Raw genomic sequence first — 17,051 nt, 5'->3', positions numbered from 1 at the left:
CCCAAGCACTCCCATAATGAGCCTGGCGCCTATGGCGCCAGGACTGATGTCTTTTATGAGCCTGGCGCCATAGGCGCCATGACACTGTCCAAAGGGCCCCTATATGGGGTTGCTGGGTCCTTCCTTGGGGACTGGATGTCCGCTTTCGGGGACGCAGGGCTTGAACCGGCTCCCCGGGAGCGGGCATCATGACAGATTTGTAATTTCTTTACAATGATCATCAAGGGAGAGAGGGAGTTACGTTGTATCAAAGCGTCTTTTAGTTATATATTGGGAATTTGATGGGGGTGATTGCTGGGGGAAATGGGGGCAGGTACGAGAAGGACAGTGAAAATCAACATTTCTAATAACATGATTTTTAACATAATATAAAACTTCCTTAAGGTCATTACTAAATTCATCCAATTTTCCAGACAAGATCATGATTTCATTATGTACAGTCGGGGATAGAGATTGGGCCTCATTATAAGTTTGCCGGTCAGGTAACAACGGTACCGGTGAGCTACCGGTACCGTTGTTACTAGACAGGCAAACCGCAAGTTCTTTTTGCTGGTGCCTTCCTGCCTGCCAGGTCTGACCTGGCGGGCGCACCGGCACCCGCAAGCAGAACATGTTGGAAGCACCAGCACCATTCTGAATGGTGCCCGTGCATCCAACTTCCCCATTCACATTGGGAATGGGGAGCATTTTTTTCCGGTGCCTGCGAATGGGCAATTACTGGGTCCAGCAAGGCCTTAATGACCCAGTAATTGCCCATTCGTGGGCACCAGAAACAAAATTATACCAGTGGCAGCCTTGCCGGTTTTACCTGCACGGCTACTGCCAGTATCATAATGATGCCCAATGTCTTTGTGATGCTTGGGATTCTCCATAATTTAATTAGGGTCTTGTTTCTTCATGTAAAGTATGTACCATATGAAAAGAAGGCATTATTTACTCACAGATCTCTGTATAAATTACATTATTTGTTCATTTTGAAATATGTATTTTTTAGCATTAGAGATGTGATCATCACTCATTTCTTTTGTAAAGTTTTCTTCCAAGCACTCAAGTGTGTTTGCCATTTCTGTTAAAACAAACTAATAGTGATATTTGCTTATAAACAATGTTTATATCGTGAATGGTAATAATATAGAAATGAATACAGTGTACTTACTATTTGGTGAGAGGTTATTTTGGAATAAGTGCCTGTTGTATGTGAGTCTGTATGAAGAGTTTTACTGAAGTGATAATATGAGGTGTACAGTTATGGTTTGTGTATGGTGCATGCCATTATATTGTGTGCTAAATGAAAAATAATGTGTACATTTTCAAACTATGTTTTGTACAAAAAGGTATATTTGGGTGTAGTAAATATAAGTAATGTTGTTTTATGTATATTTGTTTATTGGTTGAAGGGTAAACATTTTGTGTTGTCTGTTGTATAGCTGAATAGAATGTGGAATGTTGAGGGTAGAGCTTGGGAAGGAATGGAATGGAGAGGAGTCAGTTATGATATGAGGATGAAGGGGTTCAGCCATGCAGTCTGTCTCCTGTCATTATTTGATGGAGATATAATAATTAAAGTGGTGTCCATGAGGCACACAACATTGTCCTCTGTGCTTCTGGATTTTGTGAATGCTACCTGATGTCCGCGGACAAGCTCACTGTCCGCAGATTCTGGAGCAACTACATTGCGGGTGAGTGTGATTTGTAGGTGTAATCATTAAAAATAGGTATAACGAACTTGCAGCAAATTAAAGGGGGTCTTGTAAAAACTACAAGAGGCATTTACACTTTTTGCCCGGCAGAGTGCATGCAAGTATTAACCTGTGTTTGCAAGGCTTTTTTTGTTGCGCTTTGTATTGAAAATGTTCGAGAACTGCATAGAAGGGATGAACATGCAGAGGTCCAAACCTAGTCTGATCTATCCATTCAATTCATATTTTTTTTAGAAAATGAGGCTCATTATGTGTCATTGTGCTTTGGTTTCTTGTTTGATCAACTATTTCAACATAGCAAAGGTGACATAGGAAATGTGTTACAATGCCATCATCCTTTACAACATTAAACGTGTCTCAGACTTGTCAGACTGGGTGATCACAGATGCTTTATGTTTGCCAATGATACAAATGGCTGTCCTCAACAATGCCCACTGTTCACACACTTTTCATCAGGTTAACAACTCTGTTAAAATAATGATCGATGCCTCTGCAAGATTAACGAGTGAAGTGTCACAATTTTTCATTCTTTATCTGCCTTTTAAACTTTCAATTAAATATACAACACTGCACAGCATCAAACACAGCTTTTCCGAAATAGCATGCCATGCAAAGTAACACTTCTTGGTATGCCAGACTTTCAGTATCTGTTATTTTAAGGCACATAACATTTTTAATATTATCTCGATTTGTTGCAGGGAACTCAGATCATACTTGTATCCACATTATGCAGTGAACACAGGTATGACAACCCATTCTGGCCTCTCTTCCCAAAGAAAGAATTTCATATCAGGTGACTTACTATCAACTATGCACCACACTAAAATACTGCTACATATCAATGCATAAACACAATTCTGCATGTGCAAAGGTTTTCTGAGGTATCGTAGAGAGCACAAACTCAGTTTGCACCTGTACACAAGCTGCTTGCGCGTGTGGAAACTGCATTTATGGTGCATCTAATATATGGTGATGAGGCGCCTGGTGGATCTAAAAATGAGCCCTGGTAATGAAATATTAACACAACATGGCCTCAGTTCTATGACTGGAACTTGTGTATATGAAAAGTTTGGAGGGGCATCCTGAAATAGAGCATTTATGAATGGCTTTTGCTGGAAGAGTGGGGTCCTGTGTACGGTAGCAAGAATAACTAACCCAAAAGCCAAGCACCCAGAAATAATTTCTACAGAAATCTTATTTGGCCCGATTCATGGAAATATTTGTGGGGAAAATCTGGGATTTGTGTGCCAATCTGCGCACACATTCCCATTTATCGATTCTTGGAACCGACTGCCCAGGATTTTCCTGGGACCTGCGCCGAGTATGCGCAGGCCTGATATGTCTCTGCGAATCGACGACCGCCTTGCGTGAGAATCTACATAGAGTGTGGGCCAGGCCTACGCATTGACCAAAATAGGGGGCAAAACATGCAGAATGAGGAAGAGCTGGTGAAAATATGGGCGCGTTGAGGGATGGTACACGGCCAAGCAATTTCATGCAAATAGACACGCAAATATAACTATTCATGGATTTGAACTCAGAACGGCAGGCCGCAAAAAGCACATGTACATCTCGGAACCCATACGGCACATGTTAGCAGGCGTAAACGTCAACACGCATAGCATCAAGTGCCTCTATAGCATGCAATACACACCAAATGAAGGTCTACAGCCACAATGAACAAAGAAGTAATTGGTGCTATTTTGCACAGACACCACAGGAGGAGGAGGATGCCCAGGGCCCGGATCTTCACACCACGCATTATGCTTTTTGGGATGCCGGATGATCAGGTCTATAGCAGGTACAGGTTCCCCCCATATAATCCTAGACCTTGTCAGGGAGTGGGAGCATGGCCTAACATCAACCACAATCTGCTCCCAGGCCCCTACCCTGCTATTTATTTGCCACTGGGTCCTTCCAGTGAACCAACTGCAGTAGTTGGTGGGATATCGCTGGCCACACAATCATGCTGTCTACAACTGGATGTGTCCTGCATAACAGAATGTGCTTGTGTAAGCAGGCACATATATATGCCCCGAAAACCAGTGGAAAGGCAGTCATTCAGGATTTCTATGCAGTGGCAAGATTCCCCCTGTACTAGGTGCAATAGACTGCACACATGTTGCGGAACGGCCACCCCGATAGACAAAGCGCATCTATTACAACAGAAAGTACTGGCACGCCATCACTGTGTAGTTAGTGTGTGATGCCAAGGGAATCAATATGGAAGTCTATGCCAATTTCCCAGGCAGTACACATGACAGCTACATCTTACGCATGCCACCACTGCACGGGTCCCTGGTATCTGGAAAACATGCCAACGCATGGCTCATTGGTGAGTATGAACACTCATGCAGATGCATGCCCGTCAAACACTGAACAATAGAATCTGACAATAATTGACAATGACAACCATGTACACATTTACAGGGGACAGTGCCTACCTCTGCCTACCTTCATCATGGCTCCCATCAGGAACCCCACAACACCGGCTGAGGTGAGGTACAATACTGCACATATAACCACTCAGTGCATAGTGGAGCGCACATTCAGAGTGCTAAAGTCACGGTTCCGCTCCCTTGACCTCTCTGGTGGGGTGATATGATATGATATTTGATTTATATCACGCTTATATACAGGTGTTTCAGAGCGCGACCAAGCATAGGGCAGGGAACAGTGGAGGACAAAAATACGATCTTACTTGCCCTGTGACATTAAGAACAGGAAAGTGCATGGAAAAGGGAAAAAGGTGGAAAATGCATGGAGGGGAAGGTGTTGAAAGTGGGGAACAAAGGAGGGAACATAATAAATAATAAGTGGAATACATAAATAAATAAATGCAGTGAAAAGGTAGTGCAGCCAGACGGGTGGCAAGTGCATGATGAGTCAGATAGGGTGTATCTGATAAGTGCAGAAGAAGAGTGGGGGACTGTATGGGACCAGAATACAGATCCCAGTGCAGAGGCTGGCCCAGAGGCAGTGCAGGAGGGAGGGTAAGCAGGTACCTGGGCCTGAAGGACAGAAGGTGGCCAGGTGCACGGTGACAAGAGAGAGAAACAGATCAGCAAGAGAGAAGAAGGGCACATGCAAAGGCGAAGAGGAGGGTCTTGAGATGCTTCCTGAACCGGAGATGGTTCTCCTCAAGTTTCAGGGTGGTCGGAAGGCTGTTTCACAGGGAGGCCCCAGCCGAAGACAGAGATACACCCCCAGCTTGTTTCTTTGAAAAACAACTGACCCTGAGGGAATTAGAAGTAGAGGAGCGAAGGGCTCGAGAAGGCAGGTACATACGAAGGGATAGGTGAAGGTATTTCAGACCCAGTCCCCAGAAAGCCTTGTGGACAATGCAGAGGGTTTTAAATGTAATTCTTGCATCCATTGGGAGCCAATGAAGGGATTTCAGAGCTGGAAAGATACGATCCCAGGGCTTGAGGCCAAGGACAAGTTTTGCAGTCCTGCTCTGGATTAGTTGTAAAGGGTGAAGATTGAAGGCAGGTAGATTTAGAAAGCGGCTGTTACAATAGCCCAACCTGGAGAGAACCAGGGCTTGGAAGATAGGGAGCTTCTGGGGGAAGGAGAGGAAAGGCAGAGTACCTCTAAGGAGGTGTAGTAAGAAGTTTGACTTTTTAGAGACATCAGAGATGTGTGCGGAGAAGGAAAGTGCTTAACAAAGATGATCTGAGGTTCTTAGACTCACAGGTAGGGGTAGGAGGAGGGCCAAGGGGGGCTGGCCAGAGAGTGAGGGGAAAGGATGGTGAAGGTGTACCAATAAGGAGGATCTCAGTTTTGTTGGCGGTTAGGCATTCAGAGATGAGGGAAGGCAAGGAGGTGGCTGAAGGAAGCCTGAAAATAAGTTGGGTGTCATCAGCATAGCACTGGAAGTTAGAGCAGAAAATGGAAATGCAGTAGGCAAAAGTTGGCAGGTTTGGTTGAACAGCCATGGTGAGAGTTTAAACCCCTGGGGAACACCACAGGTAGAGAGGGAGATAGAGGATAGGAAGGACTCAAGTGTAACCTGGGAGGGTCAATCAGAAAGGAAAGAGGTCAGGCAGGCCACAGCCTGATCAGTGATACCCAGGTTGTCACAGAGACGATTGAGCAGGATGGTATGGTTGACCGTGTCGAAAGCAGAGGAGAGATCAAGAAGGATGAGGACAGACAGAGTGTTAGAGTCAAGGTTAGAGAGCAGGTCTTCACAGATATTCAGGAGAGCAGTTTCTGTGCTTCTGGCAGCTCTGAATCCAAATTGGTGATCATGGAGAGAGCCAACAGAGTCAGAAAGAAGGCTAAGCTGGGAGATGGCCAGCTTTTCCAGGAGCTTCCCCAAAACGGGAGTAATAGAAATTGGGCAGTAGTTAGCCTGACAAGAAGGGTCAGCAGTGGGTTCTTGAGGAGAGGATGCACAATGGAGTGCTTCGGGGGGGAAGGGAAATTTGCTATATGCACCACAACTAGTCTGTAGAATCATTGTGGCTGTATGTGTCCTGCACAATGTTGCCACACAATGCACTGTACCAGTGGACATGCAGGTGGGGCACCGGCCGCAATCACATGCACCACCCTTGCCCATGGCTGGCCAAAGGGCACACAGAGAGACTGCACGCACACAGCTTCTGCAATCGTACTTCATATAAATAACAGCTCCTGTGGAGAACACACAGTGAAGCCACCTCACAGGTGCCGTTCAATGATGAATTGGGGCCTAACCTCTGTGCCCACAACAACATCCTTTGAATGTGCTACTGGGCAGGCAAAATTGAGTGTGTCCATTAGACATAAAACAATATGCACAAGCAGAGGGCACAAATAAGACTTGTAAGGGGTAGTATACCACTACCACTTTGCGAAGTATGTAGTGAAATCATTCTGGAGGGTCAACAACTGTACAAATGGCAAAAATATATGAACAAGTAAAAATATGTTGCTACAGAAAAATGCATGAACTACACAAGAATCAAATCTTAGCACCTAAGCATTCATGGAAACCAAAATCAACGAGTCCGCCAATTCCTATAAGCAAACCAAAATCGGAGTCAAGACTTGTGGGACCATATGCACTACAGGCATAAACATATCCATGTTCCTGTGAGTGTGACAATGGGGGTGCAAGATTCCACATGTGACATACATACTGGGAATAGGGATACATTGTACCCCATATCAAAACAACCAATGAATAAGAGGCAATTTGTAAGTGACCAAAAGTGTTAGACACACCCCAAGGGCCACATACACAGGAGCACCAGATAATGGTGCATCCCACACAAAAACAGCCTTTTACTCATGGCCATAATCTTCATGGCAGTGCAAAAATGAACAACACATGCATAGCAACTTTACACAACAGTGACCATGCAGCACAACCAAAAGCACAAAGCACAAGCAACGAAGTCCCAGATCGTCATCACATCGCCAACATCAACTGGACTGCATGTAGACACCAAACCACAGACATGAGACCACATGTAGGGTGGCATACTACAAAATTGATGCTAACAAACTCGTGTGAGCAGTTATGTTGAAACAGAAAAAAACAATGCACTGCAAGAGAAATGCACATCTTACCTCATCCCATGTGAGCCTGTATCATCTTGACCATCCAGTCCACCAACCTACCCCTCTGTTGGCCTGAAAACCACCAAACACGTATGCTGTTTCCTGTGCATGCATAGAGCAGCTACTTTTTCCACATTCCTGCACTCGTAATTCCATGCCAAATTCATCTGTAGTGAAATACAAATCAATGTGAGGGCCGGCAACCCATCCATTCACTCAATGATACAGCAACATGTGCCCCCTGAGTGACACACAACAAAAGCATACAATAACCCACCAGCCACACATCACCATTTGTCCTGCACATATGCAGCCACACCTGCCCACCTCATGCCAATGCAACATGAACAACCCACGAAGTGACATCTTACCCACCCACAACCCCTACACTGCCTGCCCCCATCCCCAAGTGCCATGCCGTGAATTCATTCACCCATCATCATGCTGATGGTACCTTCCCAACACATGCATCTGGCCACAGTCACCAAGACACTGAGAGGGGTATACCGTCATTTCATCGGCGCACTTTTCATCGCAGGGTTTTTTGCCTCGATTTTTTTTTCCAAAAAAAAAGCATCACATTTTTTGGGGGGGTACATTTTTAAAAAAATGGGTTTGGGTGTTCGGCATGTAAAAAAAAAGAAAAAAAAGAAAGGGGGGTTTGGGGTGGTTACCCCCCCCCCAAAATAAATCCCGCGATGAAAAGTGCGGCGATGAAATCACGTAGAGCCCTGAGAGGACCCCCAAAAAGAGAACACTGAGAGGATGGAAACCCAGGAGCATCTTTGTAGTATTCTCAATGCCATGATATGACATCCCCTCATTAATGTGGCAGTGGGAGAACGCAGTAAACACTGGCAGGGGAGCTGATGAGGCTAAGCCCAAGAAGTGAACAAAATTCTCAACAAATGCACAGATGACAGGATCTTGCAGAAGGTAGCACTTCACAGAGGCCGCTGTCAGACTGGAAGGAAGGGCACTGAGGCAACTGACATGAAACGCACAAGAAGACATGAGAAATCAAGAGAAACAGAGGCCAAGGCCAAACACAAACAAAGTGGAACAAGTTAAATCATACAAATATCTTGGTTTCATCATCGATGAGAAGCTAAACTGGGATATCCAATGGTCTGCACTTAAGAATCAGTGTCTAGTGTCCTTGAATGCTCTGAGTGCCTTCATTGGCCGAAACAGCGGCTACTCAGTCACTGTGGTCGTAAATATCTATCTGGAAAAAGTTAGGTCAATGTTACTCTATGCTGTAGAGATATGGGGACATTCTTTTGTTAAGCGCATGGTGGTATTTGAAGCTGAACTTTTGAGGAAGTTATTGCGACTACCACATAATCTTTGTGTGGAATATTTGTATTTAGAGTTTGCTATTAAAGGTTTCTGGTATGCCTATACATCCCAATGTGTTCTGTCCTATGAAAAGGTGGTCTCTTTATCCAATAACACAATTATTGTGCCATACATGAAAGCATATCTTAGCTTAGAAGGCATTGTGTTGGTTGGTACTATAGGCACCTTACAAAGATCACATAGAAAATGGTCGCGAGGGAATGCCCCTGGAATGTCAACGATTATGTTCCTAAAAAGGGGTTTAAAAAAGAAAGTGTATGACCTTTGGCATGAACAAAATGTGACTAACGTTGCCTCAAAAGCAAATAGTGGTCCATACCTCCAAGAGTATTTAAATCGAACTATGCCCCCTAAGTATATTGTAGCCTATCCTAGCACTAGCACTTTTCACACTTACCTCTTGATGAAATTTAACATGACGGAAGCATTGAAGACAAAAGGTGATATAATTGGAATCCCACATAAAATGAGGAAATGCCGTCTATGTGGCAATAATGTCTCTAAGTCACTTTTCCATCTTATTATGAATTGTGAAAGTCTAACTGAGATTTGAATCAAATCTTTTAATAATGCAACTGACATGACGAATATAACATAATTGTGGATGTTGTTTATGAGAGGAAATGACATTAACGTAATGTACTACTTTGTAATTTTTGTATGTAAAGATTGTCGCGATTTTAAAATGTATTGAATGATGTATTTTAAAGTGTATTGGATGTCATATTTTAGAAGTGTAAATCAATTTTAGTTTTTTTGTATTGATCACCAAGTAAATGTTGTATGTTCATGTGTTATACAAAGCCTTTTGGCTAGATGTATATCAAATAAATAAATAAAATGGAGCATGCAACATGAAAGTGCCAGGGAAGACAAACTTCACCGGGAATGGATTGAATATGGTCAAATGTGCATTGAACTGAAAAGAGCATTGAGATACACTGAGGAGCTGTCAGCAGACCTCATGATAAGGGACAGTGCACCCTGCCTGGTACATGGTCATCATAGCAACCAACAAAGAATGGACAATTGTGTGCGCCTGGTGCTGTGGAATTCATTGCATCCCACCAGTGAGCAGGAATGCTGTTATGTATGTGGATTTGTCTTGGAACAGCACCATGTTAGGGAGAATTCTCTGTTTAGGCTGAATTTCCTAACCTAGTGAGTCCCCCAGCAGCTTTGCTGGATTTTTGGGGTTTATTTTTTTCTCCTGCCAAGAGTGAGACTCTTTTACCCTCACTCTTGGACATGATTTGAGTGTGTTTCTTTGACTCTAGATGTGTTTAATGGACTATGGGGTCTTTTACTCCAGAGGGCTTCATGTGTTTTTGTGATGTGTGTTACACAGCACCCTCAGTGCAGTAACACAGGGGTGTCATAGTGACCCCCCAATATAGACTCCATACCTTGGGACTGACTACTGTCTCCCAGGGCATGTAAAGTCACCATTGACTTTACTAGTCTCAAATTCTGAACAGAACCAGTACAAACCATCATATTGTGGACGTACTGGCCGGGGCAATTCGATTGCCCCGGGGTCTGTTATTCGAGGGGGCACGTCTCCATCCCCCCTGATCGAGTTTTGGCTGGTGGCAGTGGATACTACTTTTTATATTTGACCGCAAATATATCTCTATCGGATTTCCCATTGTTCGAGCTACCAACTTTAATTATTTAATTCCTATAGCCTCGAATATACCGCCGGTTTATTTATTTAATATTAATTCTCCGGTTGGTATTTTTTGCCAGAACTCGGTTCTAAAATGGCGTTTGTGTTCACTTCTGTGACTCCAACCCAAGTTGAGCCCTTTGTTCCACTTTTTGGCAGGCTTCTCCACAGAAGCCCTCCAAAGTGGTGCCACTCTGTCTGGGGTACTTAGGAAGGGGTGAGGGGGATTTAGGCACTCTGGACTGAGTTGCCTAGGCAACTCAAGTCGCACTCCGTCCTGATTGGCCCAAGTGGTGAGCCGGCCGACTCACCACTTAGCATGTTTGAGTGACAGTTAGGCTGAGTGAATGGGGGTTTTCCGCATAAAATCAGGGCTTTGGGGACTGGAACTTTAGAAGTCGCCACAGGACCTAAGAATCCGATGAGGGAGAAGCTGAGCCGACCTGCTACGATGACACCACCGGTGGAGCCCTGCTGAACCGTCTCACCACTTTTCCCAACGACAGAGGAGATCTCCAGCCAGGAGAGTCTTCTTCCTTCGACTGGTGGGGATAACCAGTCTGCTTCCTTTTTCGCTTCCTGGAGCATCTTGTGGCCGCCTTGCCCGTGACAAGCACCCCGGCAACCGGGATACCACGTTTTACCACTACCGAGAATCAAAGGGTAGTACCTTTAACCGGAAAACTCCGCGGCTGGTTTCTTCCCTGGCAGTGTAACGACCTTCATCTTTCCTCCACATCGAGATCTTCTCTTCCTCTGGACGACGCCACGACTTGCACCCGCTGCCAGGAACAACTGCCACCTTTGGAGGATCCTTTCCACCTAAGGTACCGTCTTCCACCTGGCTTCCCTTGCAACCGACTGTACGGGGTAGATTTAGCCCCCGGATTTCGAACCTGGGTTAGCCTGGGACACCCTGGCTAAACTTTTCTGAGCCTAACTAACACCTTTCTGAACTCCCTGCAAGACCTTTTAAGCATGTTGTCATTGTGTGATCTTGGGTGCATTTGTGCCCTGCTCTCTCCAAGAGTGGGCCCGGCCTATGGACTTTGGCTCACAAGTACCTTTTGACTTTCCAGCCTTGCTTAAGAGTTCCTAAGTATTAGTGTGGTGTATTTTCCTACATTCTGCTTTTTTCCCTCCCTTTTTCGTTAACTTACTGGAGTGCAATCTATAGTTAAGCGCTCACCTCTGTCTGGAAATATGTGGTGTTAATTAAGACTTGTCTGATAAGGAATAAGGGATGTATATAGATTAATAGTAACTGTGTTTGAAGTGATTTACAATAATAGTGCTAGAGTGTGTCAACAAGTGTGTCTTTAAATAAATAATTATATACCTTGATACCAAAGCTCTGGTCAGTGTTTGCTTGTGCTATTGTGTCTGAGTGCCTATTGTGTATACTTTACATACTGCCTAACTCTTCTTGAGGGAAGTCTGACTGCTCAGCCACAGCTACCAGGTAAATCTGGGTGGTACAGACTGCTACCAAGTGGGTTTACTGCCAACACCTGTAGTCCTAAATCTTTTGCAGTGGTCCCCAAGGGAACTGCACAGGTTTCTGCCTAACACACCCCCAGAAGGGGAAGAAGTACCACGTTTGGACAGCCTGTGTTGAATGTAATGCCTGGTGGCAGTCAAGACACATGTGTAAAGTGCAAGGAAAACACTCACCACCACCACCTTAAACATGTGTCACAGAACAAAAACATCCAGCCCAGCTACCCTCATGAGAACCCACCAACTAAGGGCCAGGATGATAGCACCAACTAAGGGCCTAGAATGATAGCCACCCCCAACAAGTATCCCGCAACCAGAGCTACCATGATTATCCTGAGAAAACAGCATGCATAGACACACCAGGCAAACAATACCATATGTCAGATGCACCCATGTAGCTGAACCCTTTCACCCCAAAACAAGTAAAAGAAAAGCAACCCCACACAGTGCCCGACTCCCTGCCACAAACCACAAAACAAGTCACACCCTGAGTGCCCTTCACTTACGTGCACATTTATTTTTATTTGGTATTTATTTATTTGAGTTCATAAAGCACACAACAGCCCGCAGGCATCACAGCGCTGTTAAGAAAGCTTACTTATTTGCATAACTGCTAGCAAAGACAGACAAACATACACGTGGCCTAAACCCCATATTGCAGGGCAGCTAACTTAGTTGCTTAAGTGCTAGCAAGGACATACCTATTGCCTGGCCCCATGGTGCAGGATGGTAACAGCATAGAATGCATAGAGTCAGTTCAGGTGGCAAAAACATGCTTCCCAACCCGTGTTGCAGGGTGACAGCAGAATACAAATGCATAAAGTCAATTCAAGTAGCAGTAACATGCTGCCCACCATCTTGTTGCAGGATGGCAGCAGCATACAAGTGCATAAGGTCAATTAAAGTGGCAGAAACATGTTGTCCAACCCCAAGTTGTAGGGCGGCAGCAGCATACAAATGCATACAGTCAATTCAAGTGGCAGAAACATGCTGCCAACCCCATGTTGCTGGGCAGCAGCAGCATACAAATGCATACAGTCAATTCAAGTGGCAGAAACATGCTGCCAACCCCATGTTGCTGGGTGGCTGCAGCATACAAATGCATAGAGTCAATTTAAGTGGCAGAAACATGCTGCCAACCCCATGTTGCAGGGCAGCAGCAACATACACATGCATAGAATCAATTCAAGTGGCAGAAACATGCTGCAAACCCCATGTTGCAGGGCAGTAGCAGCATGCAAACACATACAGTCAATTCAAGTGGCAGAAACATGCTGCCAACCCCATGTTGCAGGGCAGCAGCAGAATACAAATGCAGAAAGTCAATCCAAGGGGGTGGGGGGCTCACACAGCACACAGGCGACCATGGGGAAGTGGGGGCATCAAGCAGCACACAGGCGACCATGGGTGGGCTGGGGGGCTTACACAGCACACAGGCGACTATAGAGGGGTGGGGGGCTCATGCAGCACACAGGCAACCGATTGGGGTGGGGGCTCACACAGCACACAGGCGACCATGGGGGTGCGGGGCTCATACAGCACACAGGTGACCATGGGGGTGTGGGGGGCTCAAGCAGCACACAGGCAATCACGGGGGGCTCACACAGCACACAGTTAACCATGAGGGGGAAGGAAGGTCACGCAGCACGCAGGTGACCATGGGGGCATGGGGGTTCAAGCAGCAAAGAGGTGACCATGTGGGTGGGTGAGGGGGGCTCCCGTAGCACACAGGCAACCATCGGGGTGTGGGGGGCTCACTCAGCACACAGGCAACCATAGGGGTGGGGGGCTCAACCAGCACACAGGCGACCATGGGGGGGACTCAAGCAGCACACAGGCAACCCTGGAAGGGGTAGGGGGCTCACAGAGTACACAGGAGACCATGGGGGAGGTGGGGGGCTCGCACAGAACACAGGCAACCATGTAGCGTACCTTTAGTGGACAGGTAGCTGACAGGGGCCTTAGGAGTGGGCCTTTGGAGGGAGGGCCTACTCCATAGGCGGAGATGTAGGGGCCTGGGCCCAATCACAGGCAAGCAGCAACAAAAGAAGACAAAGGGCTCTAGATGATGCAAGGCCGCCATCTTGGAATGGCCGGTCCGCATTAGGCAGAGGGAGAGTAAACTGTTTTAGGTATAATGAACAGGTGATCCTTAAGATGAGAATCAATGACTTCCTTGTCCGCAGAAGTTATAGTGTTTGGTGACATCAGAGCACATATTTAGAATCACATGGTACATACCTGGCTTGCATCCAATGCATACCACTTGCAAATACATTTTCAAATTGCAAAGACATGCATTGCAACAACTTAAATTTACTGCGCTTCCATGACAGCTCATGTAGAAAACCAGAAAATAGTCATGTACCATCCAGTGTACAAGGATCACAGAGTGCAAGAGGGAGACAGGACACAGAGTGATGATTGACGAGCATTGAAGTGGAGCGGGAGAGAGCAAGAGAGTTACAGTAAAAAAGCATTGCAAGGAGATGAGGACGGACATGACTGACATCACAGTGCATGAGGGCATAGACAAACTGCCCTATGGAGGACGATGTAGACATGAACAACTCTTAAAGAAGCATCCTGGTTGGAGAGCACGTAACAAACAGAGACAGGCAAGTACCACATGTAATGGTCCATGAAGGACAAAAGTGGGTGAAGGTGAAGGGCAGAAAGGCAAAGAATGGGCACATGTGAAAGGTCAATTACCAGCTCTACATCAGACATCAAACACTGGCAACACTCATCATGGCATGAAGATCACAAAAAGATCCAGTTACGCTACATTCCTGCAAAGAAGGCACTCCAACCTTATACCCAGATCCTACACCAACCAACATACACACCTGTATTCCAACACTGCAAATGGACCTCTGGACAACATGCAGATGTTCACTCACCCCCACCACACCACACATTCTGAGTGAGACTGTACCACAAAATGTGCAAGGATTACACGGTGCACTTGCAACTCACACAAGTAGAACAGATGAAGAGAAGCTTCATCTGAGGAGTAGACAATCACACACATGAATGGGACCACAGTGTGGGCATGCAATATAAACTCACTGACAGTGGCAGATGTGAAGAAGGTATCAAAACCCAAAAACATTTAAGCCAACCTGGTGCAGATAACCAACCGAATCAAACACTGTACAAAAAGTTACCTCATTGTGTAACACAGAAGCAGTCAGTCATGAGAACACATTTGCATATCTGTCCAACAGTACATGCATGCATCAAGTGTGAAAAAACAAGTCCCGTCGAGTCAATGCACACAAAAGTCTAGAATTGAGTCACCATAGGCTACGTCATGAATCACTGCAGCGGAGGATGAGGATACATGTCAATGAATGTGTGTGGTACATGTTGAACAATGGCATGGCTGGGCAGGTTATGTAAGTGGAGAAGGAAGTAGGTTGGGAGGCAGCACTTGTAAAAGAGTAGTGTGCACAGGGACTACATCTGCAGGGCACAGCAGCAAACAAGTGGACAGGACAAGCGGAAAGGTAGCAGTAATAAGACATCACGATCAGTGAGGCAAGTGTTGGACTACAAAAATACACTGAGTGCAGATGCACAGTGAATGCATGTCGTCAATCAGTGCATATATCCAGAGTGAATGAAATATTGCCAATGCATAAAGTGTGAATAGTGCTGCACAATCCATTCCAATGATGGGGTCACTTAGCTAAGTGCAGCCACCAAAACAATGCAATGCATAGAAGTGTAACTGCACATACACACACATGCATGTGTACAGACACACATCTGTACAGACATTCACAGTGACACAAGGTGTACCCTCCAGTTCGTCAAGGTGTGTACTGCGTGCAAATACAAAGGTGAACAAGAACACTGAAACAACATGTGAGGCAGTGCACAAGCATGCCTGGTGACTGAGTTGCTATGATGTGATTCCCTCATCACTTCCACCAGGATATGTGCTTTCGTGAGCGGAGGGCCAGTGCCTGGCAGAGGGCATGTGGACTAGGGATGTGAACAGGTGCATGTTGGACCTCCCATGGAGTGCAGTCACTGCATGATTCTGGAGCACTGCAACAACATGGGACAATGCATTTCAACAGCCATAGTGCACAATCATGCATATAGCAGACATGCATCAATATACCTTCCACCCAATGTTACCTGCACATGCCATCCTGTTGACCACGAGGCAACAATGCCAGTTGACATCACTGTGCATGGCTGCTTGTCCACAACTGCATCCATCATGCCCTTGATAGATCAACTGCACATGAGAACATAAATAAATAAATAAATAAATCCATCATGGAAAGGGCAAAACAAAAACCATGCCAACATCTGGGCAAGGGGAATAGAAAAAATAACAACAAAGGTTTCCATGCCGAATCAAGGGGACACTCAAAACAAGGAAAACTATGGCCAAGGACAACAAATAATGCAAAAAATGGCCTTCATGTACTGGGGGTACAGGGGTGTTCAACCTGGACAGGGGAAGGGTTAGGGTGCATGTCAATGTCCACATGAGTGGAACAAAAATTAGGAAAAAAAACCTTCATGGGCTCATGGCAACAATGAACCAGGAGGCATGTATGTACTGGGACCCCCATCCTGTGGTTGATATGCAGGCAGATGTGGTGTTGGAGCGTCACCATGCTGTGCCAAGACCTGATCTTCACTACCATGATGTGGTGGAATGCACCAGCACAGTGATGTTGGTGAGGTCTCCATGCATTTCCACACGGATGGCTTCAGAATCTGTATGCATACTCACCCGTGATGCACTGAGTTGATATGAGAGTGTCTGCCTGAACGGATCACAGTCCTAGTGGCTGAGAGTTCTCCTTGGATAGCGGTCCTCATGGCCAACATCTGATTCCTCCGGGCTTCACTGTGTGCCTGTAGATCAGCCTGTTGGCCATTGATGCTGGCATCCATGCACACTCTGTGGGAGCGGCACAAGGACTCCATGACAGCAGCTGTTGCTCTACCCAGGCCGCTGGCAGCATCATGGACTTTGCCATCTTATTCATCCCCTCAGATATTTTGTCCAACACATTCCCATGTTGGAGGGCAGCACACAACATCTGCTGCTCCCACTTAGTCTCCCAGCATGAAAATGTCCCTCACGCATTCAGGGCCCACAGTGGGGTGTTGCAAGGGACCATGACCACTGCTGTGGTACCCCTGTCATTGGCTGCAGGTCTACATCCCTCCCTCGGAAATCAGCCCCAGGACCTGAAGTCAAATCATGGGAGGGTGGCATTGCAGCCGTAACT

The sequence above is a fragment of the Ambystoma mexicanum genome, chromosome 5p (assembly GCF_040938575.1).
Source record: "Ambystoma mexicanum isolate Mex_15411 chromosome 5p, UKY_AmexF1_1, whole genome shotgun sequence".
NCBI classification, from domain to species: Eukaryota; Metazoa; Chordata; class Amphibia; order Caudata; family Ambystomatidae; genus Ambystoma; species Ambystoma mexicanum.
This window is presented reverse-complemented; position numbering follows the sequence as displayed.